At 39.2% G+C, this 27,155-nt stretch overlaps 1 pseudogene; it reads left to right on the forward strand.

The window, feature by feature from the left end:
• The first annotated feature begins 9,851 nt into the window (after positions 1-9,851).
• LOC112679184 (E3 ubiquitin-protein ligase RNFT1-like) lies at positions 9,852-20,716 on the forward strand (annotated as a pseudogene).
• The last annotated feature ends 6,439 nt before the right edge of the window (positions 20,717-27,155 follow it).

Consider the following 27,155-nt stretch of genomic DNA (forward strand, 5'->3'; position numbering starts at 1 on the left):
TAAAAGATGGGAAAGAACAAGGTGAGCCCAACAACTACCCCAGCTTCATGCCTCAAGAGAATTTCTAGACATTCAAGGATGGGGAACCCAAGTGAAGCCTGGCAGGTCCCCCGAGGTGATGAGACAGAGCTGGGAGCAGAGGCAAGCCAAGTCAGCAAGACCTCACAAAAGACAGTACCAGAGAAAGAGAGCTAAACAGATTGGTAATTCTGAGCACTAAAGAGGGTTCTCTTTAAATATTCAGCTGAGTACTGACCAGAGTGTGTATGTGAAGAAATGACCTAAACCTGAAAAAAGACACAGTAGAGGTAACTGTTAGGGTATTCCAGAGAAATAGAACGAACAAGACATGAATATATAGAGCAAGAGATTTATTGTAAGGAATTGAGTCACACAGTTGCAGAAGCTTGTTAAATCTAAACTCTCGGGGTAGGTCAGCAAGCTGGAGAACCAGGGAAGAGCTGCAGTTTGAGTCTCTGGCAGAAATCTTCTGGTGGAATCCTTGTTCCAGAAGTCAGTCTTTGTTTTATTAAGGCCTTCAACTGACTAGGTGAGGCTCATCCACATTATGGAGAGCAATTTGCTTTACTCAGTGTCTACTAATTTAAATGCTAATCTCATCCAAAAACCAACTTCACAGAAACATTCAGAATAATCTTTGACCAAATATTTGAGCACCATGGCCCAGCCAAGTTGACATATAAAATTAACCATCACAGTAACAATACTGGGGGCTCACACCTGTCCAGGGATAGTGCCTCTTTCCACCAGCCACACTTAAAAGCAAACAAACAAAATATCTCATAATTCATAGGGCATCAGCAAGAGTACTCAGAAGGGTCTTGCCTCAGTCATGGGGAAAATGTAGCCCTAGACTAAACTCTACTCTTTCTAACTAACAAAGATTAAAAGCAAGATCCACAAGGATCAAAGTACTTCCAAGAAATCTAACGGGAGAACAAACAGAAAAACAGAACAAAGTTCAAGAATGTTTATAGGAATACAAAAATACCTCACACCCAAGAAGTTAAAACTCATAATGCCTGGCATCCAATCAATAATTACCTGGCATGCCAATAAGCACATGAGAAAATCCTCCGCATCACTGGCCATCAGGGAAATACAAATCAAAATCACAATGAGATACCACCTCACACCAGTGAGAATGGGGAAAATGAACAAGACAGGAAACCACAAATGTTGGAGACAATGTGGAGAAAGGGGAACCCTCTTGCACTGTTGGTGGGAATGTGAACTGGTGCAGCCACTCTGGAAAACTGTATGGAGGTTCCTCAAAGAGTTAAAAATAGAGACACCCTACGACCCAGCAATTGCGCTATTGAAGATTTACCCCAAAGATACAGATGCAGTGAAATGGCAGGACACCTGCACCCCAGTGTTTATAGCAACAATGTCCACAATAGCCAAACTGTGGAAGGAGCCTCGGTGTCCATCGAAAGATGAATGGATAAAGAAGATGTGGTTTATGTATACAATGGAATATTACTCAGCTATTAGAAACGACAAATACCCACCATTTGCTTCAAGGTGGATGGAACTGGAGGGTATTATGCTGAGTGAAGTAAGTCAGTCGGAGAAGGACAAACATTATATGGTCTCATTCACTTGGGGAATATAAAAAATAGTGAAAGGGAATAAAGGGTAAAGGAAAGAAAATGAGTGGGAAATATCAGTGAGGGTGACTGAACATGAGACTCCAAACTCTGGGAAACAAATAAGGGGTAGGGAAAGGGAGGCGGGCGGGGGAATGGGGTAACTGGGTGATGGGCACTGAGGGGGGCACTTGACGGGATGAGCACTGGGTTTATGCTATATGTTGGCAAATCGAACTCCAATATAAATAAATAAATAAATAAATAAATAAATAAATAAATAAATAAATAAATACCTGCCATGCAAATAAAGAAAATAAAGTCTCTAAAAAGAAAAAATTATCAAAACTGATACAGAATTGACACACATAATAAAATTAGTAGACAAATACTTTTTTTAAAGATTTTGTTTATTTATTCATGAGAGACACAGAGAGAGAGAGTGAGGCAGAGACACAGGCAGAGGGAGAAGCAGGCTCCAGGCAGAGTGCCCGATGCAGGACTCGATCCCAGGACTGGGCCGAAGGCAGGCACTAAACTGCTGAGCCTCCCAGGGATTCCCGACAAATACATTTTAAAGTTCCTTTAACTATATACCATATGTTTAAAACTTAAGAGGAAAGACTGAACATATTAAGTAGAGATATGGAAGATATATTTTTTTCAAGATGGAAATTGAACTCTAGAGATGAAAAATACAATGTCTGAGAAGAAGAAAAATACACTGGATGAGATTAACAGCAGATTACACATTCCAGAAGAAAAAAAATAAACTCGAAGATTGAATTAAAAACATAAGATCCAATTATACACTGCCTACTAGAAATTCACTTTAAACATAAAGACATAAATGAGTTAAAAGTAGAAGGATGAGCGAAAATAACCATAACCCCTGGTACCTGTCAATGTGATCTTATTTGGAAATTAGGTCTTTACAGATATAATGAAGTTAAGATAAGGTTGTACTGGACTTGGGGAGTGGGGAGTGATGGATCTCAAACCAATGACTGGTGTCCTTCTAAGAGGAGAGAAATTTGGACACAAACAGGGAGAATAACATGTGATGATGACAGCAGAGATCACGGTGATACATACGACTTTAAAGCAAAGAATACCAAGCATTGCCAACAGCCAAAGAAGCTAAAAAGAGGCAAGGAAAGAGCCTCCCCCAATAGCTTACAGAGGGAACACAGCTCTGCTAACATCTTCATTTCTGATTTCTAGCCCCCAGAATGTGTAAACTCTAAATGAATACAATTCTGTTGTTTTAAGCTACTTAGTGTGTGGCGGTTTGTTACAGTAGCCCTAAGAAACTAAGACCACTGTCAGCCAATTTGTCCTAATTGACATTTATAGACACTCCCACTCAATAGCAGAAAATACTTTCAAGTGCAAGGTTTTGAGATACACCCCATTTTCTGGTCATAAAACAAGCCACAATAAATGTAAAAGTATTCAAGTCATACTAAGTAATCACAGAATAAGTAAATTATAAATTAATAATAGATAACTGGAAAACCCATACATATTTGAAAACTAAGTAACACTCTTCCAAATAACCCACAGATCAAAAAGGTGACTGAGAGAAAACATTTGCAAATCATGTGTCTGGTAAAGGTCTTGTAACTAGAATATATAAAGAATTCCTGAAACTTAATAATAAGGAAATAGTCTAAGAAGCAAGCTATAGACAAGAGATTTTAATAAGCACTTCATGAAAGAAGATATGTTAATGGCAAATAAGCACATGGCAGGATGTTCAACATCATTAGTCATTAAAGAAATGCAAATTCAATGACAATGAAATGCCACTACACTAGAATAATGAAAAATTAAAAGATTGACCACAGCAAGAGATGGAGAGAATGTAAAGTAACTGGAACTCATATATACTGCCGATGAGAATGTGAAATGATAACAACCACTCTGGCAACAGTTTGGCAGTTTCCTGAAAAGTTAAGTGTACATCTACCATATGATGCAGCCATTCCATTCCTACTTATTTACCCGAGAGAAATAAAACCCTATATTCATATATACAAAGACTTGTACATGAGTGTTCATAACACCTTTATTAGTAATGGCTATAGTCTGAAACCCACATGAATATCAACAGGAGAACAGATAAACAAAATGTACGTGCAATGGAATACCACTTAGCAATAAAAAGAATGAACTATTGATACACAAAATAATACAGATGAATCCCAAAACAAGTATCCTGAGTGAAAGTAGTCAGTAAAAGAAAAAAAAAAAAAAGGACACACTATGGTTCCATTTATATTAAAGCCTAGGAAACACAAACGAATCTGCAGTGACAGAGAACAGATAGGGACAAGTTATACATCAATTTACAGAGTCAAAAACTGATGTGATTGTAGATAGAAGACCTACAAATTGCTGCTGTTTAGGACCTACCCACAGACACAAGCCTCCATGAAGTTTACTTCTGTGTTCTTATGATTTCCTTTTCTTCCTCCCTGCTCCATATAAGCTTCTCCATAATCTGGAATTAACCTGATCGATTCTCTGTTTCTTAAAACCAAGGATCCAAACTAAAAAGGTCTTTACTGTAGAACTAGAAGGTCAAGGCAGGTGGGCAAATTATAAGAAATATGATTTAACTGGTTGATTTAAAGGAATTCAAGTTTTTAAGCTAGATGAATTCCTGTCTCAGAAGCCAAGAACTTGTAAATATGAATGAAGGAAGTACCATTGTGTGGTATTCAATAAATGCTGAAATACTATGACCCTTTGAAAAATCAGTGTGAACTAGAAAAGGATGAAAAGATAAAAGATAGGGGACTGATATCTTAATTTCCCAAATTTGAAAAAAAAAAAAAAACAGCTCTACAACTTCCTTTTTTTTTATTTTTTTTTAATTTATTTATGATAGTCACAGAGAGAGAGAGAGAGAGGCAGAGACACAAGCAGGCTCCATGCACCGGGAGCCTGATGTGGGATTCGATCCCGAGTCTCCAGGATCGCGCCCTGGGCCAAAGGCAGGCGCCAAACCGCTGCGCCATCCAGGGATCCCGCTCTACAATTTTCAAAACATGAGTTTGACATCAATTCCAGGAAGAATTCTGGAAGATACAAAATAATGAGCATTGTGAACTCATTCAAAAGGAGTGTCACCAAAAGCCAATTTAGGAAGTCATAGTACTCTGAAATTGTTTACTTATGACAGAATTTACATTCTGCAAGATCAGCAATGTGTGTATTTCTCTTCCATTAAGTGTTAGTTTTTCTCCAGAATTCTGTCCTTACCACTGAGAGGAGTCGCTAATTTGGTAAGATGTAAACATGGAGCTTCCAAGAAAAAATATGTGGACACCCCTCCTGGGAGTGAAGAAAATACAACAAAAAATTGAGCAATGAAGACAAAGTTCAGATGATAGATGAACCCCTGGATCTCCAGCTCTACCTAGGTGTAGACCTACCTCTGACATTTTAGTTGTTAGTCAATATCTCCTCTCCCCTTAATTATTTACCTAATGTGTTTGTTTCTTTGTTTATAATATATTCATAATATTCATTTCGGTAAGTGATCTCTTTGCATTTCATTTTATTAAACTCAATTAGGAGCACTGTGAACCATTTTGGCTACTGATTTTTAAAAATCACATTGTAGGAGCACCTGGATGGCTCAGTTGGATTTCAGCTCAGGTCGTGAGTTCAGGGTCATGGGGTCCAGCCCTGCGTTGGGCTCCATGCTGAATGTGGAGCCTGTTTAAGATTCTCTTTTTTCCTTTCCCTCTACCCCTCCCCCTTGCTCTCTCTCTCTCTCTCTCTCTCAATAAAAATAAAAATAATAATAATAGTAATAATAAAATAAAACTACACTGTAAAGTTGTATTTCATCCAAAACAGGGTGGCCAGGATGGTGAAGATTCTCAAAACTGAGCTAGGTAAGAAACCGAGGATGTTTACCCCGCAGAAGAGAAAACAGGATTGCTGTCTTCAAATACTTGAGAGGATCTCAAGTAGAAAAGTGAATAGATTTGGCAGATTTTAGCACACTTGCGCTGATTTTTGTGCTTGATTCATTTTCTACTCATCTGTGAAGAATCCTGAGGAGGATATACATCACTCCAATCCTTTCCAACAGTGACATTCTCTGATATGAATGCATTTTTATTATATATTCTTCTGATCACTTTTAAAGGTAAAAATAGCCCTAGGCAAAAAGACTCAAATATTTCTCAATTAGTCCAAAATCCAATTTTACCCAATGTGCACCCGGGCATTTTAGAATCCACATCAGATATTGTTTATTGCCCATTCAATAGCTAGTCTCCCTTCTTTCTTGCTAGGAAAACCCTGGTGTAATTAGATCAGCTATGTCCTCAGCCTTAATGGGTGACTCATACATTCATTCCATAAATATTTATTGAGTACATAGCTCCTATGTGCCAAGAACTCAAGACTCTAAGGATGAGTGAAAAAGCAATATCCTCCTTTTTAAGTTTCTATTCTAGTAGAGAAAGACAGATAAGAAGCAATGAATACAATACTTAAGTAAATTATATGGTTTATTAGAAGATCAATGGCATTATGAGGAAAAAGTAAAGCTCAGTAAAGGGAATAGAAGTGCCAGGGGTAGAGGTGAGAGGCAGATTTTGGTATGAAATCAGGTGCTCAGGACAGGCTTCATTGAGAAGGTGAGATTTGAGTAAAGACTTGAAAGAGGTTCAGGAGTGATGCTGATGTCAAAGAGAATAGCATTCAACACACAGGGCACAGCTAGAGCAAAAGCCCTACAGTAGGAGTACACCTGGCACGTTAGAGGTATAGCAAGAAGACTGGTCTGGCTGGACGGAGTGCAGGGAAAGCAACTGATGACAAGGTCACAGATGCCACAAGGGTCCAGCTGAGGCAAGACCCTGTAGACATTGTGAAGTCTTTGGTTTTTACTCTCCATGAAATGGGGACGCTTCAAAGGCTTTTGAACAGAAGAGTGACACTCCTGAATCTAAAGCCCAAGTTGATGACTCCTTCCACTGTACATTTATCCAGCTGTTCCCCTAGACCCACATCCAAAAGATCAAAGAAGTCACTTAGGGTCAACCAATCTGCAAGAAAACACCAACCAGGAAATAGCAGCAAACAAAACAGTCTTCCGTTTAAACGTGTAAGTGTGGTAAAGCGGGTTTTCTTCCACCCTGCTTCCCATTTATACATATGAACACATTCAATCATCACAACAACATTGCAAATTAGGTTGCAATTATAATAGGTTGCAATTATAATAATAATAATTATAATTCCTGCTTTATAGATGTTATAGATGAGGAAACTGAGACAGAATTGAAGCTAGACAACTATTAACTGTAAAGCCAGAACTGAAATCCTGGCTGACTGGTTCCAGGGACCAGGATCTGAGTCATTACACTAAGCTACTTACATTAAGGGGCAGATACCCGCCAGGAAGCTCCAGAGGCACTTTCCCATCTCAACTTCTCTCCATCCCAAATGAGCATCACCCAGACCAGAGACTGAGCAAACAGATGCTAGTCCCTGGACAAGTACTGTCCCACACAGGAAGGCAGTGTGAGATGGGGCAGGATTCCAGAAGAGAGAGTCCGAAAGGAGAGGACAATTTTCCCTAAGTAGCATAATAGACATCACTACATGGCATGACCCAGAGAGCCTAAAACAAAGAACTTATTCCCTTGGACTCAGTATAGTTTTTTACCTTTTCACCAATAACTTTATATGATTAACTGGCATATAACATTGTTAATAATAGATAATAAGACATCCCACCTACAAAAAGGTCAGAGTCCTAGAGTTACATAGGGAACATGGTCGTGGTAGAAACCTAGTAGATTGGGACATTTTGCCCAAAGGCCCCCTCATGCCAGCCTTCTCATAACAGTTAGTAACAGGGAGCCTTTTGAGTTGCAATGTCAATGTCTCACATAGTTATTTTACCTTCAAAGGGATATTTTCCCCAAGAGGAAAAAAAATGAACCTGAATCAAAAGAATTTTTCTCTTTTTTTCCCTGCTAAGGTCATACTCTCAAATAGAAAGGACAACTTCATCCAGCCAAGAGGACAAAAATTAACTTAAAAAAAAAAAAAAAAGAGGTCACCTGGAAAGCCCTACTCCTTGGGTAAATTAGGTCAGATATCTTGATTCCGTGCCTAACAGACAATATAGTTTCTTAAAAGATTTAATAACTCTTTCACATCAGTATCAGTACTGTTGCCCTCATAGCCAATAAGCCTTCAGGGAAAGTCAATAACTCTATGATTTTCCTACAAAAATAACTCTGGTCTTTACTGATTCCAAATACTCATGCCTCCCACTGAAGTGGTTCTCAAACTACTAGATTCATCCCTTTTCTACAACCAATATTTGTCAATGCCCTTATACAGTCCTAAAATGAAATCCATACAAAAATTATAACCTACCCACACATGCAACTTTTAAACAAAACCAAAAACCACTCTGACAATAATACAAAGGAGAACGAAAAAGGGGCAGCCCAGGTGGCTCAGCGGTTTAGCACTGCCTTCAGTCCCAGGATCGAGTCCCACGTCAGGCTCCCTGCGTGGAGCCTGCTCTTCCCTCCACCTGTGTCTCTGCCTCTCTGTCTCTGTGTCTCTCATGAATAAATAAATAAAATCTTAAAAAGAAAAAGGAGAACGAAAGAGAATTTGTAATCAAATAATGTATATGCCAATATGCTCAGACATGGCCATAACCAGAAGACTAATAAAGCACTTGATGCATCTACATGTGGGAGCTATGGGAAATTGACATCTACTAATAAATTGATTAAGGGGTGTTGTATTGATGATCCAAATGCCAAAAGCTGCATGGCTGTTGAGCAATGCAATTTTCCAAAATAGGGAACAACTCTTGGTAAAGTATGAAACAAATCAAGTATACTCTCCCTTCTATTTATAGTTGGTTTAGTTATGGAAATTTCAGCCTATTTTTAAACCATGCAAAATATATTATGAGTTTAGGTAAATGTTATTAGGTCCTAGACTCATAACTATAAACAAGTTTTCACATACCCAAGCAACTGGTGAGGCAACCAAAAGTTATGCAGGATATCAAACAATTCTTGCTTGTGTCGGAGTGTCCTACAAATTGCAACGTTCTAATGTCCCTAACCTTTGCCCATCAGCATCCCTTCAGACAATCAAAATACCCCCCAATTTTCCAAAATGCTCTCTACCGGACAGTATCATTCCTATAAGACATACTCTTCATGCACTTACAAAAATAACTACATTTGAAAAAATAAATAAATAAATAAATAAATAAATAAATAAATAAATAAATAATAAAAAATAAATAAGTACATTTGAAAAGAAATCTCACTTTGAAGTTCAGTTTCTCAGCTTTAGCTTTGATATTGGAAGAGTGGAAACATGGCTGAGTTTTCGAGTCATAGCTGGGTTTAAACCTCAACCTCACCACTAATTACCTGGGTAACCTTGAGAAATCCCTTAACCTCTCTAAATAGCAAATTTTCTCCTATAAAAAGTGAAAAATGATGTCTTTACAGAAGGGCCGCCAACTCATATCTTGATTGTCCATAAACTAATCTGGCATTCTCCCAGGTTCCCATTCACTGCTCAAGGGGGAATTAACTATAGAATTAACTATATGTCCAATGAAGTTTAAATTTAATCCAATCTGATAATTTCAACAAACCCTTTGGGCAGTGTTGAGAATCTCTAGGGGAAAAATATGTTCAGGTTTTCAGCAAGGCCAGTTTCATAGATGTGAGACCTGTGCAGTTGCACATGGTCCTGCACTTAGAAGGACCCCACACCTGGTTTAATGATCTTCTGTTGTAGTCTTAAAATTCTTAACTTTTGACAAGGGGCTTGTGTTTTTATTTTGCACTGAGCCCAGAAAATTATGTAGTCAATGCTGGCCCTCAGCAGTTGCCTCCTTCCCCTGCTTCTCTTCCTAAGATGACATCTCAATATCTGAGGAGAAGGGGTATCGTGATGGATCTTCACAAACCTGAGAGAAGAGCCTCCTAGCCTTATGGGGGTCATTGGCATACATTAGGAAGCTACTACTGATTTCAAGACAACTACCGTTATTCATTGGGAGCATCCTGCTTGGTCAGGACCAAGTAACACCTCTGCATGACTCAGCCTCACCTCCACTAAGTTGTCTCTGGACTGTGGAGTCACTACTCTGTCCCTCACCCAGCCTACTGGCCTGTCAGTCCACCTGCCTTGTCGGGACAGGTTGGGCAGATGGCGCCTCGGAAGGCCGACTGGCTCTTGTCATATCAACTACAAAACATGGAAATTGGAAGCAGCATAAGAAAACAAACCCACAGGATCTCCTTCTACTTGTGGTGTGTAGCCAAGTTGTGGTCATGTCCCCAAGTTGTACAGGTGGACAGGACAAAAGTAAGCTTTCCAGGACCCCCAGTTTGGAAATGGGCAATATCTCCCCTCTTTGTTCTTATTATTACTCTCATTTTTGTAACACAACTTCTTCCCAAGCCATGGGGAGCAATTACAAGACACAAATCACTATCTTTTCTTTCTATTCCTTTCCACAATCCCCTTGACCAAAAAAGGTATGTGTATGAGGGAAGGAAGGAGACCTTTAGTTTCCTAACATCATAACCTCCTACTTCTTGATGCTAATCTTACGAACACTTAAGTGTGTCTAAGGGCGTCTTCCCTATACAATGGATGCCCTCTATGATCTGGATTTTCTGGGCTCAGCTAGTGATGTGCTAAATGGGAAATAAAGTATTTAAGCAAACCCCCTACCTGCACAACACCTGGCTAAGAGGTCAAGAGTTCACTTTCTCTTCCTCTACGTAAACCTCATGGCTCTTCCATAGAATACTTTGCAATAAAACATGATGCAAGAAGGAAATTCAAATGCATCCATTTAACATTTGCAAAGATGTTAAACCAAGAACATTTGTTTTGCAGGTCAGTTTCAAGTTTCGGTTTTTAGGTTCCTTCCCTTTCAACAACCCTATCTTTTTCTTTTACAATTATTGAGTTCATACAATATCCAGAGCAACCAGAAAGAGAACCTGCACATGACCATTCAGAGATGGAATGAGCTCTGCTCTAAACCTCCTGCCTGGATCCCAGCTGTACATCTCTCCCTGAATTGCCCTCTAGGCCCTCAGACTCAGCACCTCCACAATTGAATCCATGCACCTTTTCCCAAAACTAGCTTTCCTTCCTGACTTTTTTTCTTTTATCAGCAGTAGCAAATGAAGTTAAAACAGCAGCTCCCAACCTTTCCCAGCTCACAGCATCCTTAGTGTCTTTTTCATTTTTTTCACAGTGTCTCTAGACCAAAAGAAATATTTAATAATTTCATTTCGTAGGCAGTCAGGTACAAACAACTGTGTAAGTATGCATACCCTAACAACTTAATTACATTTGAAAAATAATACACATATATTTTTTAAATATTTTATTTCATCTTTAAATAACCACACCTACTTAATAATGAGATATATGCGCCTGCTGAGCACTGTACCACTTCTGCAACCCTGGAATCAAATTGGGCACCACCACCCTCATTCCCCCTGTTCCACAGTAATTTTCATGTAGTACTTGCTTTTTATTACAGCAACCACCAAAAACCCAGGCTTGCAAAGATAAAACAGCACCAAAAGAAATATATCATTATGACATTGACATTGTGGCCTACATGTAGCTCGTAGTTTGCATGATATCCAACAGTCATGGAGTATAATTATGTTTCCCTTGAAATTTTTAAATGTCCCACAACATCCCCTTGTAAATTCACTGTGGTGTTCCAGGACACCTCAGCCACAGGTTGGGAACTACAGGGTTAGAATGATAGAGTGGAACATGATGTGATAGATCATTGCAGCAATGACCCCAATAAATCGCACCTCTTTGTTCTCGTGCACAAGAGCCAATGTGACTTAGTTTGGCCAACGGGACATCAGTCAATGTAACAGAGGCAGAGATTTGAAAACCACCTGTGCTTTGGAGTTTGCCTTCTCTTGCCACTGGAAGCCCTTCTATATTATGACACACCTGGGTGAGCCTCCTGGGAAATAAGACTTCAAGGAGAGAGGCCTCAGTCATCTCAGCCAACCCAGACACTTGACAAAAACCTAAAACATCAGAGCTCTAGCCAATCTGACTCAGACCAAAAGAGCTGCCCACTGAGCTACAGAATCATAAACATAATGAAACTTTTTTTAAACCATTATGTTTTTGGTGTTTTTTAGGCAGCCAAACTAACTGATAGAATATTAAAGAAATTACACTTTATATACTTTAGGTGATGGAAAACCAATAAAAGAATAACTTTCTTTTTTTTTTAAGATTTTACTTATTTATTCATGAGAGACATAGAGAGAGAACCAGAGACATAGGCAGAGGGAGAGGCAGGCTCCTCATGGGGAGCCTGATGTGGGACTGGATCCTGGGACCCCAGGATCATGACCTGAGCCAAAGGCAGATGCTCAACCACTGAGCCACCCAGTTGCTTCAAGAATCACTTCTTAATTAAGTTGAATAGAGTGGCATCTGGGTGGCTCAGTCAGTTGAGCATCCAACTCTTGGTTTTAGCTCAGGTCACGATCTCACGGTCATGAGATCAAGCCCCACCTCAAGCTCCACACTCAACAGGGAGTCTGCTTGAGATTCTTTCTCTCTCTCCCTCTCTCTCTCTCTCTCCCACTTCCTCCTCCTGCTTGTGTGTGCTCCTGCACACACACATACATGTTTTCTCTCTAGCACATGCATATGCACATGTGCGCTTTAAGTAAATAAATCTTTTTTAAAAAATTAAGTTGAGTAGAGTGAAAATGAATGAACATGATCATTCAATTGTCTCTTCAGAATTCTCTTAGAAATAACTTGTGATTTCCAGGCTTAGAGCCTCAGGAGCAGAACCTCAAGTTCATAAACATTTTAATTTTATTATAAATAAGATTAGCAAATTGACTCCCTTTGTTTGAACCACAGCTTCTACAATTATAATGTAAGTGATCATTAATCTATAAAGAAGCCTGTTTGTAAAGGAAAATGTGAATTTTAATTGGATTGTCAAAAAAAAGTGAATGGATATCTTGCTGCAAAATACAAGAATGGCCCATTCGACCATAGTTCTGACTGCTTACCACTTTAACCACAGTGGCTGAAACCCAACAGCAAACCCAGAACCAAATGAAAATGGCCTCACAGCAGCAGAAATGCGTCTGTTACAAGATACGAAGTCTTAATGCTAACCAGAGCCCTTCCTTACCAACCAAATGCTAATTTAACATAGCAGGGTCTCAACCAGAGCTCACAGACCATATAGATGGAGCAGTTTTCAGCAGGGGAAGCAGGCTGACCATCTAAAAAGCACAGACATGACCTTGGAAGTATAACCAGGAGCTGCTCTTCAGGACTACACGACTTAATGTAGTCAGAGAACATCACCATTTTACAGCACAATTTAAAATACTTTTTTTTTTCCAAAGGATGAGACTGAGTCATCAAGAAAATGTTGAGTGTTTATGAGAATAAATTGAAAGCCCTTCAGTAAGATTTCCATCAAAAATAGCTAAGAAAAATAGCATAGGCCCTTAAGGTAGTAAATGCCAGCTCTCTAGAAACTTCACTTATTTGGAAAATTCTATTTCCCAGGAGCCATTGTAAATGATGGTTTTGGCATCTCCAAGACTTAGAGGTAATGCTGTGCATCAGCTCACCCTGGACTTGATATTATCTAACAGTTTTCTTCCCTTGAGTAGGAGAGTTCTCCCAACCCTCAACAGCACAAGGATGACTAAGGCGCTGGCTCTCCTCGGACAACGGCTCCAGCTTCCTGAGCAGGACACAGAATAGGGCAGTAGGGGAACAAGATGATTCTTGCCTCATTTGGGCCCCCAGGTGAGCATCTTTCTGACCAGGCGAGGTTCTGCTGAGAAGGTAGGAAGATGAAGCCAGTAGCCACAGACCACCAGGGGCCTCTCTCCCTGTTGAGAGGCATCTGTGTAATGAAGATGTGCAGCTGGGAAAAACTGACCCAATTCCGGTTCTCCTGCCTGAGACCAAGACTCTGCTCACCCCATCAGGGAAACTCCCTCTGAGACAAAAGAATAAGGGAAAGCACACACCAGCCACCATAAACACTAAACACAGCCATAAGTACAGCCTATAGGCAAAAATGCAATTAACTTATTTTTATGTAGTTACAGAAGCTTCAGAAAATATAGAGGAGGAAAGAAAGGGAAAAAGCCATCTACATGTATAAATAATAAGTGTGTTCATGTGCAAAATGCTACATTAGAATCTTCTGCATTTATCGGTGTAGACATCCACAGAATCATTTTGAATTGCTGCATCATTTCTAATTTTACAGCCATATCCTTTTAATCAACCCCATGTTTTTGGATATCCAAATTCTATCTTGCTGTTGTTCTTATTTCTTGGGGGTGTCAGGAAGCCCTGGCTCAATACTAACATCAGTAGGGAGGAATCAGACAGATAGAAAGCAAAATATCAGCCCTATTTTTTTATAGAAGTTGGACGGAAGACGTGGATCAGGTGTGCAGCCCATGAGATTCCTAACACAGTATCTGGAGTTAAAGAGTTTCCTAGACAGGCACAGGTAGAGGGAAAACTTCCCCAGGGCGGGAAGGCCTTCCCTATAAAGGCTGCACTTGGCGGGAAGCCTATGAAGGCCAACGCTCTGCAGGCCGGATGATCCCTGACCACGACCAAACCAGTTGCTCCTTCTCCCCTGGGGCCATGTGCCATGCAAGAGGGGCTAGAAGTATCCCAGAAGCTGCTGTCCCTCCACACAGAAGTCAGGCCAAAGCAGGTGCCCCAGCCAATGCCCTTTCAAACACAAGGCTGTGACAAATATGCTTAAATGTATGCCATTCTGCATTTATCCTTTTTTTTTTTTTCTTAGAATAAATTCCTAGAAGTGAGATTCCCAAGTCAAAGCTAAAAGCATTTTTAAAGCCTTTCACACATACCATCGGATTGCAGGGAAGACTACAGATTTACCCTCCCAACAGCAAAGGATGAAAATGCCCACATCTTCACACCCTTTGCTACGGAGATAGATTAAAATGGTGTCTCACGACTGTTCTGGTTTGCGTTTTGTTACTAATAAAGCTAACATCTTTCCATATATTTATTGGCCATTTTTACTTTTTCTTTTCTGACTCCTTTGATATGCCCTTTGCCCATTTCTTTAGTGAGACTTTCATATTCTTATTCATTTGTAAGATGCAAAAATATTTAAACAAGTCACTCTTCTTAATCTTGCAATTGTGATGCACTGGATAGCAGTTAGAGTCATAAGCCTAACAAAGCATGATACTGATTTTGAGAGTGATCATTTGCATACTTATTAAAACGTTTCCTTATATCAAAGCAAGAACTTATTTGAGGGACAGGTTTTTGGAAAAGGTCAACATCTATAGCCCGTAGAAGTGCTTAGATTTAATATCCTCTGATATTTAGTCTACGCACTGACATTTTTATTTCAAACTTTAAGAAACTTAATAATTATTGATCCAGAAAATTTTTTAAGATTTTTGTATTTATTTATTCATGAGATACAGAGAGAGAGAGAGAGAGAGAGAGAGGCAGAGACACAGGCAGAAGGAGAAGCAGGCTCCATGTGGGGAGCCCGACGCGAGACTCCATCCTAGGACTCCAGGATCATGTCCTGGGCTGAAAGCAGGTGCTAAATTTCTGAGCCACCCAGGGATCCCCTGATCCAGAAATTTAAAATTTTTAAAAAAATTCTTGGGGTGCCTGGTGGCTCAGTTGGTTAAGCATCTGCCTTTGACTCAGGTCATGATCCCAGGATCCTGGAATCGAGCCCCACATGGGGTTCCCTGCTCAGTGGGGAGTCTGCTTCTCCCTCTGCCCCCACCCCTGCTTGTGCTCTCTCATTCTCTGTGTCTAATAAATATTTATAAATAATAAAAATTTTAAAAATTAATTTTAGAATTTATAACATGTACTTCATATCAAGCAAGCATATCATATCAAGCATATTCAGCACATGGAAATTTGAAATTTTAAAGGAAAGAAACCCTCAGAGTATTACTTGTTCTCTTTATTAAAAGATTGCCATCAAAAACGCCAGGCATAATCTAATGACTGAGGCAAGATTCACTGTTAAAATTATTGAACTCGGACGCTTAGGTGGCTGTCAGTTAAGCATCTGACTTTGGCTCAGGGGATAATCTCTAGGTCCTGGAATTAAGCACGCCCCTAGGGCTCTGTGCTCAATGGTAGGTCTGCTACTTCTCCCTCCACCCCTCCCCCTACTTATGCTCTAGGTCTAATAAATAAATAAAATATATTAAAAAAAAAAAAGATTGAACTCATACAGACATTTTAGAATTAAGAGGTAGTTCCCAGGATTTTGGTCCATAGTTTGCCAAGGATAACTACTATATGCTTTTAGGTAATACAATTAACCACTGACAGAATATTTTTTAAAGAACTTTTAATATTTTGTTATTCAAATTCCAGTCAGGGGGCACCTGGGAGGCTCAGTCAGTTATGGTTAAACATCAGACTCTTTTTTTTTTTTCTGTGATTTCAAAGAGAAACATCAGACTCTTGGGCAGCCTGGGTGGTTCAGTGGTTTAGTGCCACCGTCAGCCCAGGGCATCATCCTGATGACCTGGGACTGAGTCCCACATCGGGTTCCCTGCATGGAGCCTGCTTCTCCCTCTGCCTGTGTCTCTGCCTCTCTCTCTCTCTCTCTCTCTCTCTCTCATGAATAAATAAATAAAATCTTTAAAAAAAAATCGGACTTTAGATTTCGCTCAGGTCATGATCTCAGGGTTGTGGGATCAAGTCCTTCATAGGGCTCCATACTCGGCCACTCAGCACAGAGTCTGCTTATCCCTCTCCCTCTGCTCCTCCCTCTGTTCCTCCCCCACTCGAGCATACCCACACTCTCTAAAATAAATAAATCTTTTTTAAAACTTTCATTTAATTAATATCCAGTGTATATTAGTTTTAGGTGTGCCATATGGTGATTCAACATTTTCATACATCACCTGGTGCTCATCACAAGTGTATTCCTTAATCCCCGTCACCTATTTTACCAATACCCCCACCCACCTCTCCTCTGATAACCATCAGTTTGTTCTCTGTAGTTAAGAGTCTGTTTTTTGGATCACTTCTCTCTTTTCTACCCCCTTTATTCATTTGTTTTGTTCCTTCAATTCCACATGAGTGACACCATATGGTATTTGACTTTCTCTAACTTATTTCACTTAGCTTAATGCTCTCTAGCTCCATGTTGTTGCAAGTGGCAAGATTTCATTCTTTTTATGGCTGAATAATATTCCATCATATATATACACCATGTCTTCTTTGTCCATTCATCAATCAATGGACACTTGGGCTGCTTCCATAAATTGACTATTGTAGATAATGTGGCTATAAACATTGGGGTGCATGTATCCCTTTGAAATAGTATTTTTGTATTCTTTGCGTAAATAACCAGTAGCATGATTACTGGATCATAGGGTAGAGCTATTTTTAACTATTTTGAGGAAACTTCATACTGTTTTCCACAGTGGCTATACCAGCTTGTATTCCTATCAATAGCACCAGAGGGTTCCCCTTTCACCAATTTCTTGCCAACACCTGTTGTTTCCTGTGTTGTTGATTTTAGCCATTCTGACAGGTACTGAGGTGATATCTCATTGAAGTTTTGTTTTGTATTTCCCTGATGATGAGTGATGTTGAGCATCTTTGAGTGCATCTGTTGGCCATCTGTATGTCTTCTTTGGGAAAATGTCTATTTATATCTTCTGCCCATTTTTTAATTGGATTATTCATTTTGGGGTGTTACATTTTATAAGTTCTTTATAGATTCTGGATACTAATCTTTAAAAGATATGTCACTTGCAAATATCTTCTCCCACTCCATAGGTCGCCTTTTAGTTTTGTTAATGATTTCCTTCACTGTGCAAAAGCTTTTTATTTTGATGAAGCTCTAATAGTTTATTTTTGCCTTTTTTCCCCTTGCCTCAGGAGACGTATCTAGAAAGAAGTTGCACAGCTGATGTCAAAAAGGTTACTGCCCATGTTCTCCTCTAGGATATTTATGGTTTCAGGTCTCACATTTAGGTCTTCCATCCATTTTGATTTATTTTTGTGCATGGTATAAGAGAGTGGTCTGGTTTCATTCTTGTACATGTTGCTGTCCAGTTTTCCCAACACCATTTGTTGAATAGGCTCTTTTACTCACTGGATATTCTTTTCTGCTTTGTCAAAGATTAATTGGCCAGATAGTTGTGGATTTCAATGTCTTTGTAAGAGGTCTGAAAGTAATGGATATTGAGCAAATGGTAGTAAACAATGCCTTAACCAAAAAATGTCCTTAGTCATTCTTTGTGTTAAGAAACTTTCCATTATTTTTTTTTAATTTCAAGTCTTAACAGCAACATATATACTTTGAAATCTACCAACTCACTAAATTTTGGAATTCTAAAATTCTTGCTGTTATGCATTGTCCCAAAATACCCCATCATCTTTATATTTCTCCATAAAGTGTAACAATGCCTGCTAGACATCCCCATCATTCAATATTCATCGACTCAATAAACATTTTTAAGAACCTGCTAACAAACATTCTTAAAAACTTAGTGCTACATTAGGAGCTAAGGATGCAAAGACAGGCAAAACAGTTCCTACCCTCAAGGAAAATGTGGTCTAGAGTTTACAGTCCAGCAGGGGAGAGAATCTATAATTTATAGTGGGAGAGACAGAGAAAAAGAATCCACTGTGGTACAATCAAGCACTGACACTGAGATAGCTCAAGGGAACCATCACTAATGGAGGCTGAAGGAATCAGAGGAGGCTGCCAGAAGGGAGTGATGAGTCACTGAGTCCTGGAGAATGAGCAGGTTCTAGTCAGAGGAAGAGAAAAAGGGTGAATCAGGTAATATGTGGAGGTACAGAAGCATGATGCATCACAATGAAGAGAACTAGTAGTATAGGAGTTAGGTTCGGATAAAGCATAGCGTGGGGGTGGGCCCTGCAATGGTGAGAGATTGTCCTATAGAAGGAATATTACATCTTTACATCTCAGTGAACGCTGACAAAAGTTGATGAGGAAAGGGCTGTTCTCATCCTCCTCCCCCATTTCACAGTTAAAGAAATAGAAGCCCAGGAAGATTAAGTGACCCACCCAAGGTCATATATTGTAGAAGTGGCTACCATAAAATTTCAACTTAGAAATTCTGATTCCAGGGCCTAGGCTCATCCACTAGTCATGAATGGATTTTATGCTACACTAAGGAATTTAAATTTTATCCTTTGTGGACACTTTCAGCAGATACCCCTCAAGCTCTGACTTGTCTACCACGCAGGTGCTTCAGAAGGACTGCTTAGTTACCGGCCTGCTTCACCAGCTCTCCTCTCCTCTCCTCTCCTCTCCTCTCCTCTCCTCTCCTCTCCTCTCCCCCCTCATCTCTCTCCTTTCTCTCTACCTTATTCTCCAGCTTCAGGCCCTGATTCCAGGAGGCTTTTTTGTAGCAGTTGAAAAGATTAGTCTGAAATTTATATAGAACTAAAAAGAACATATAATTGTCAAAACAGCTTTAGAAAAGAAAAAAGTTGGAGGACTTATGCTATTTGATGTCAAGATTTGTTATAAAAGAATCTATAACAGAGCCATAAAGATGGACACCCAAATTACACAGGGACAAAATATGTAGTATACTTGCCTGGGATAACTTGGCAAGCAGAGCACATGCCCGCTGAGACTGTAACTCTGGGGCAAGTGCTTGGCAGGAAAATAATTGTGGGTTCATTTTTACTTTGTATGTCAGGCAAAGTATTATAAGAAATGAACTCAGGAAACAATTAGCCAGTTTGCAAGCAGAAACTGAGGGTCCGGAAATTGGGGGCCTGACTAGGAAGGCCATATGAAAGCTACTAGAGCCCAAATTTTAAGACAATTACAAAAAAAAAAATTGAACACAAAAGCCCATTAAAAAACCTAGCTTTGTTCCTGCCATTGCGGCTAACAAAGTTAGTTGTGTTGGGACTTGGGGGTGAAGGTCCTGACTGAAGACATAGGATTATCTCCCACTGTCCCTGATACCAATGTGAAACTTCCAACCACCCATCATCATTAGAGAAAACACAGTCCTGATGCAAAGGAATGTGGATCAGAGAAAAGGTATTCAAGGGCCATGCCACTCTCTGAACCGTGGACAGTGCAGCAGCATCAATCTCCCAAAGTGCTCATGCAACAAGATGGACAGAAAAAGGGCCTTGCTCTCGTTCTTGAAATGTTCATATCCAGGTGAACTTCATCCCTAAAGGATGTGCTGAAAATCCATGCTCCAGAAATATATGTAACTTCTCTTGGAACTGGGCTTCTAACAACTTTTATGTATGCCAACAAAAGCACTGTAAATCAGGCTTTTTCTAAGAAAAAGTGCCCAAAGGTTCAGTATGCTTGGTTACTAGTATTCTTGGCAGCATCTTCTGTTCTCTTTCATTTTCAGTCACTTTATTACAACTTAATCTTTGTAAATCCTACTTTGGGTCATTGGAGCTTCTGGGAAGTACTTTGGATTATTGGAATTACAGTCTTCATTCTGAAAGTCTTTTTCATAGGCTTGAAATGCCTTATTTTATTGGTACCTTCTTTTATGATGCCTTTTAAATCCAAGGATTACTGATATGCATTCTTAGAAGAATTGTGTCAGCATAAATGAATTTTGTTCCCATATCTATTTGGTTCTATTACCTTATTAACTACAGGGAGTCTGGCAATATAACTAGAGTCTTGGGATAATAGTAGCTTTTTTCTCCTTCATTCTCAAGTTTTTGGATTTTCTTTTGAAAATCTGAGGCCTTTCAGACAAGTTTTTGTGAATATTTTTTACATGACCAACCTACAAAGCGACTTGTTCAGATGATATTTGACCAACATGTCAAGCAGAACTTCTTAAGATTATTTTTCCCATCTGTCAGTATATATTTTCCAAATAGTGCATTACCTCATGGTTTCACCAAGAGAATGTCCACTGGTCAGAACTGTGATTTCAGACCACGTTACCAAACGGAAAGGTAAGGCTATTTCATCATACATTCAAATATAATCAGGTCCTATGAGCTATGAAGACTACAAAATATTAATTGCAGTTGGTTACAATGACTATTGCTAAAGTCATTGGGATAGACTTCAGCACTAAAAATTAAGAAAAACGTTTCCAGGGACACTTGAATGGTTCAGTCAGTTAAGCATCTGACTCTTGCTTTTGGCTCAGGTCATGATCTCAGGGTCATGAGATGGAACCCCAAATCCAGTGGGGAGTCCACCTGAGATTCTCTCTCTTCCTCTCCCTCCACTCCTCCCCACTATGTGCTCTCTCTCCGAAATAAATAAATAAATCTTTTTAAAAAATGTTTCCACGAACAAGGGGTGATAGAAAGGAAGGTGGGCGGGGGGTGGGGGTGACAGGGTGACGGGCACTGAGGGGGGCACTTGATGGGATGAGCACTGGGTGCTATTCTATATGTTGGCAAATTGAACACCAATAAAAAATAAAAATAAATAAATAAATAAAAGTATAAAAAATGTTTCCAAACATTTTTGGAGCACTAGAATTAGATTTAAGTATTTCATTTACTCAATTCAAATGAATGAAAGAATACTGTTCTTAAAAATACATAATATTCAACCTAATATCTACATCAACATTTATCCTATCCTAATTACTTGACATACTATTGCAGTATAAAACTGTAAATGCATTTTCTTACTAATGTTATTAAAAACTGAATAACTAAATAGAATTAGTGGTTTCAGATGAATTCAGGTATTCTTTTCTTTTTTTAAAGATTTTATTTATTTATTCATGAAAGACACATAGAGAAAAAAGAGGCAGAGAAAACAGGCAGACAGAGAAGCAGGCTCCATGCAGAGAGCCCGATGCAGGACTCGATCCCAGGACCCCAGCACCACGCCCTGGGCCAAAGGCAGGTACCAAACCACTGAGCTCCCCAGGAATCCCCAGTTTTCTGACAATGTTTCAAAATGAGGAATATTTTCTATAATAAAATATATCTTTCTCCAAAATCTCAAAACTTCTTAAATTTTTCATATAATTTTTACTTGTAATAAGATTTTCTAAGTAAATATTAATTTACTGAGGATAAGTTTTAATATTAATTACTCTTTGAAATATGATTATCAATAAAAATAATATAAATTGTTTGAAATGTTCTGTGTTATTACAAAGATTACATTAATGGAATAGCCTCCACCCAAACCTATTGGCCTCAAGGTAACCACCATTAAATTGAGAAGGAAGGGCATGGCGACAAGAAAGTAAATAAGTAAGACTTGAGAAGGACATCTAAGCAAAACTTTGGATATATTTATTGGCACCTGGAACTAAGTAGACCCTACCAGATCAAAAGCCTTCTAAGTTTCTGAGTGAATTGTACTGCCAGATAAACATAATCCCAACCTGAAAAAAGCCTCAGATTATTTGAGCAGTAAAACAATCATTAGGACCTCACACATACACAAGCAGGAAGCAGGCTGTGCGAGTTGTATAGCCCTCGAGAAAAATATGCTCTGAAATGTCCTCTTCAGGTGTGGCCATGGAAAACAGGACATAGAAGACCCTCCCAGACGATGTACCGAGGGCCTAGACAAGGGAGTTCCACCAGGAGGACAAAATTAGAATTAACTAAGGAATTCCCTACCCCACCTTATGAAAACAGAATACCTTCACAATGCCTGTTCAGGATTTCATATATACTAGCAACTAGAAATTGCTGAGTGTCTTCCGTTCTTCTGTTTTCCAAAAGAGAGCTTCGACAGCAGAGGGGAGAGGGCATTTTGGTGTTTTGCATTATCCTGTACCTGATTCACGACTGTACCTTGAACAGGAGAAAGGATGAATAACCTTTTCATTGACAGATCACCACGAGAGGCCCCATCCTGAAACCATGTCCATCATCTGATGATCTGAACTTCGTGCCACTTCAATGATTTCATAGGTCTTTGGGTTGCCTCCTATGAGAAATAGGAATGGTCTATGAAAGAAAAGAGAAATGGAATAATTTGCTACCAGAAGGAAGGACTGGAGGATACTGGTTGGCAAGTCATCAAAAACCATTTCCTTTTTCTCCTGGGACACTGCTAGCTTATGCTTACCAATCTCCCTTGTGGCTAGACATGGCCATGTGTCAATTCTGACCAATAAAACGTGACAAGTAACATCTGTGGCTTCCAGGCCTGGCCTCTTTGACCCCTGACTCATGATCCTCATGCCTTTTGCTGCCAGCAGGCTAGACTGGAGATGATAAGGACAACCTTGGGAGTCATGGTATGAACATGGTGGGGGAGGGGGTTGCCCAGGATAGAAGAAACTTGGATGCCTGAACACATGTGGAGAAAGGACACCCTCTAGGAGTGATTGTACTCTACGCTTACCTGAGCAAAAATAAATATACATTAATCCTATTAAGCCCCTGAGGTTGAGAAGTTTACTAATATACATACAGCAGAAGGAACAGCACAAAGATAGGAGGATTGAAAAAAATGACAGAGCCTGAGGAGGCTGAGGGCTTCTCTTTAGCTAAAATGCAGGCACATGAAGGAGAACAGCAAGAAACAAGAAGATCCTTTGAGCATATTGCTATGGGCCTTAGATGTCATACATTTATGATATAATGTCATTTATGAAGTCCATAAAACATGGACTTCATTCTGTAGAAATGGAGACGACCCCAAGTGGAGATATATATATATATATATCTTCTGTTTTAAATTTTTAGAGTGAATGCTGCCAGTAATCTGTCTTTTCTGAGGTAACTGAGAATCCAAATCTTTCACACACTGCTGCCCCCCAAAATTGAGAATATAAAATATATCACCAAGCTGACAACAGCTCTTCTAGTCTGTTAAAAACGGCAACTCCTATCAAAATGGATCCTGCCAAGTTCAGTGAGGAAATCGAGAATCAATAACCTTCAGAGGAAAAAGTCAACTTTCAAAATCTGCTTCTTTATGAAAGTAAAGGGGAGGGCGGACAGAGAAGGAGGGAGAAGTCTTTCCAGGTAATGAATGATACTCCCACAGCAAAACAAAACTTAGGATGGGATTCAATCAATTCCACATGTACTAAGCTCCTTCCATGTGGCAGGTGTCCTGCTAGGTGTCTACAATAAAAAGATAAATGACTCACAGAATAATACAATTAGTAGGCATATAAACATTAACCATATACATTAGTACACATGCTATGAGAAAAATAAGATCCAACAGAACTACAGGGCTTGGGGAAGAATCAAGGGTCACAGAACTTTCTTAGCCTCATATAAAGATTCTTTTTTTTTTTTTTAAGATTTTATTTATTCATGAGAGACACAGAGAGAGAGACAGAGACATAGGCAGAGGAAGAAGCAGGCTCCCTGTGAGGAACCTGATGTGGGACTCGATCCCAGGACCCCGGGATCACGCCCTGAGCCAAAGGCAGATGCTCAACCATTGAGCCACCCAGGTGCCCCTGAAGATCCTTCTTGATGAGACTCAACCTACCATTGCAGACTGAAATTTCAATATTTTTTTTCACCCAGTCACTCTCATAGCTATCCTCCACCTTCCCACCTCCATACCTTGCCTTCTGCCTCAAATCTCTACCTGATCCACTGCTTCCACTGCTGGCCACTGTGTGAGGTGCTGCTATCTCTATTCCCCTGGTTCCAGTGGGGTGGGTTCTCCCCCTTTTCAGAGTCCCCTCCCCGCCCCCCCGCCATGCCCTCTGTCTCTCAGGTTACCACTCTGCTTTGCATCGTAGCTGTTTTCTGACTGCTGCTCTTGTCTGATCTCACCTAAACTATAAGCCCCCTGAGGACCAGCAGTGTTGCTGGTATATATAGTACCTCGTATGTACACAATGGATGTTCAATAAGTATTATCTGAATATCAGAAGTTTAAACCCAAAACCCACTCCCTGCAGATGCTGCCCCTGCACACCCCAGCAATCACTGCATTCTTTGGTCCAGAGCTAAACTGTGGGGTATACGGTGTTTTCTCATGGGAGGAGAACAGTCTTGAAAGGTTCAGTGAGGACAAATAGAGGAAATAAAAATAGCACTTATACCCCTGGTTCTAACTAGTGCCTAGTTATGTCACAAAAATTAAGATTGTCCAATGGGCCAAAATTTTTGCTTACTGATTAGGAGGGATTGAAATCTCCAACTTTTCTTTATGGTAAAACAATCTTTTATAGAAGAATCTCTATTAACTTTTAAAATGTCATGTCGGCATTTTCTCCCAAAACAATCCAAAGAGGAGAAAGCGGTTGCCTCCCTTTCTAATATCAATACCATTAGCAAATGGTATTGACATGAGGACAACTGGAAATATTGACTGTCTATAATATTCCCACACTGGTACCGTAAGAGAGCTGGAAGCTAAAATATGGGGACAAATCAGCACTATTCAGGATGGAATGGTCAAAGCCAAAAGTAGAAAAGATCAATGTCTATAAGATATTGAAGTATACTTAATGTGTTCACTAAGACCTGGAATGTAATAAAGGAAACATGCTTATTGTTTAAGTGGGGACAAATTTAGAGTAAATAGAAATATGTATAAGTTTTTTTAAGATTTTATTTATTTATTCATGAGAGACACAGAGAGAGAGGCAGAGACATAGACAGAGGGAGATTCTAATGAAATCTTTGCTTCTGTGTTTGCTTTGTCTTTTTGTTTTAAGAATTTTTTTTTTTAAGTAATCTCCACATCCAGAGTAGAGCTCAAACTCACAATCCCCAAGAGTTGCATGCTCTACCGTCTGAGCCAGCCAGGTACTCCTGTATTTGCTTTTTTTTTTTTTTTTTTTCCTTTCCTCCTTTTTTGAGAAGTATTTTTTAATTTATTTATTTTTTACATTTTTTTATTTAAATTCAATTCACCAACATATAGTATAACACCCAGTATTTGCTTTCTAATGAGCTGACTCTGTGTCCACATGATTGCTGTGCCTATTCACTCAGATGGAGTACTGGAATTGGGAGGATCTCAAGGCGCTTTTCTCAGATGTAAAGCTCTGGACCCTGTGTTAATTTAGGCCAGACGTTCTAGTCTTGCTCTGAAAGCTTTGAGACAAGAGCTTTGTTGAACAGGAGCTTTACCAACTTTTATGGTTTATGAAACTTTTGGATTTCTTCCCAGGACATGTACTATACAAAGTGAAAAAGATTTTAGATAACCCTATATATATCTATGAAAGAATTCTCGTGGCTTTGAAGAATGTCTGACCTCTGATTGCATTGGAATTCCCATAATGCTGTACCTAAAGTAAAGCTGACTTTGCATTTCTAATCAGAACTGAGATTGACATAAATCCTAGTGTGTGTGTGTTTCAAAAAAGATTTTTTAAGCTGAAAAGCAAAGCCCAAATATTTGAAGGTAGAAAGATTAGAAAGGAGAATTGGAAATGAAGATTCTTTTTTCCTAAGTAACCTACAGAAGTTACTAGCTTTTTAAGAAAAATATAAAATTTTAAAAAAAGGTCAGGTAGGTGGGGGTGTAGTGGATATTTTTAAATGACTAAGGTTTGATATGTTTTATTGCCACAAGGAAGAATGTAAGTATTTCTTGAACTAAGTAAGCATATCAGGTCTTGGGAATGTGCCTTCATGTAAATCCTATTCCTTGGATAATCCAAAGAGGTCTTGGAATCTCAGCCTTTTTACCTAATAAGCCTATAACCAAACCACATCACATGCTTGGATAGCACATGCCCTTCTTTTTTCTTTTATTCCCTTCCGCTAAATTACTTTTCTCCAAATATCTTTCTTTTTTAACTTCAAAAGATTATTGAGCACCTATTATGCAAGGCCTGTATTACACGTCATGGTGGGTGGAGGGGGAGACATAAAGAGAGTATTCCTGCCCTAGGGAACCCTAATAGTGAGACCTAGCCCTGACCCTAGCCCTAATGCTGATTTCTGCACAGCAAGAGGTAGGACTCACTGTTGGTTCTAGATATCTTTCTCATAGCTCTGAAGATTTTTTTTTAAACCAGGCATTCTATTAATTGTTGTTTGTAATTTTGTCACTTCCTGATTTAAATCACCCTTTCTGCCTCCTGAGAACTTGTTTCCCTGACTGAGCCTTTCTTCCCCCTTATCTTTATCTCTGTAGTAAGTATGCAAAATAATAAAATTTACTTAAGTAAGATTTTTACCAGAAAGGAACTTAATTCTGAAAGCATTAATTTTGAATATGTGTTTTATTAAGTTTAGGAGCTCCCTGAGGACATAGCAATTGAAAGTCTACATTTAAAATCTAATTGAAAGTTTAAAAATAAGAGATACAAATGTAAATTATATCCCTAATTGCTATAAAGGGAATTGTGGATTCTTAAGTATTTGAGAGACTAAAAAGTACTTCTATTAAATTCCAGAATAATAAAGTATGTAAATTATAAAGGTACTTTAAGGATAAGAAAGGGTTGACAGAAAGTTCATTTTGAATTTAATTGTGATGGTTAATTTTATGTGTCAATGTGA

The sequence above is a fragment of the Canis lupus genome, chromosome 6 (genome assembly GCF_003254725.2).
Source record: "Canis lupus dingo isolate Sandy chromosome 6, ASM325472v2, whole genome shotgun sequence".
NCBI classification, from domain to species: Eukaryota; Metazoa; Chordata; class Mammalia; order Carnivora; family Canidae; genus Canis; species Canis lupus.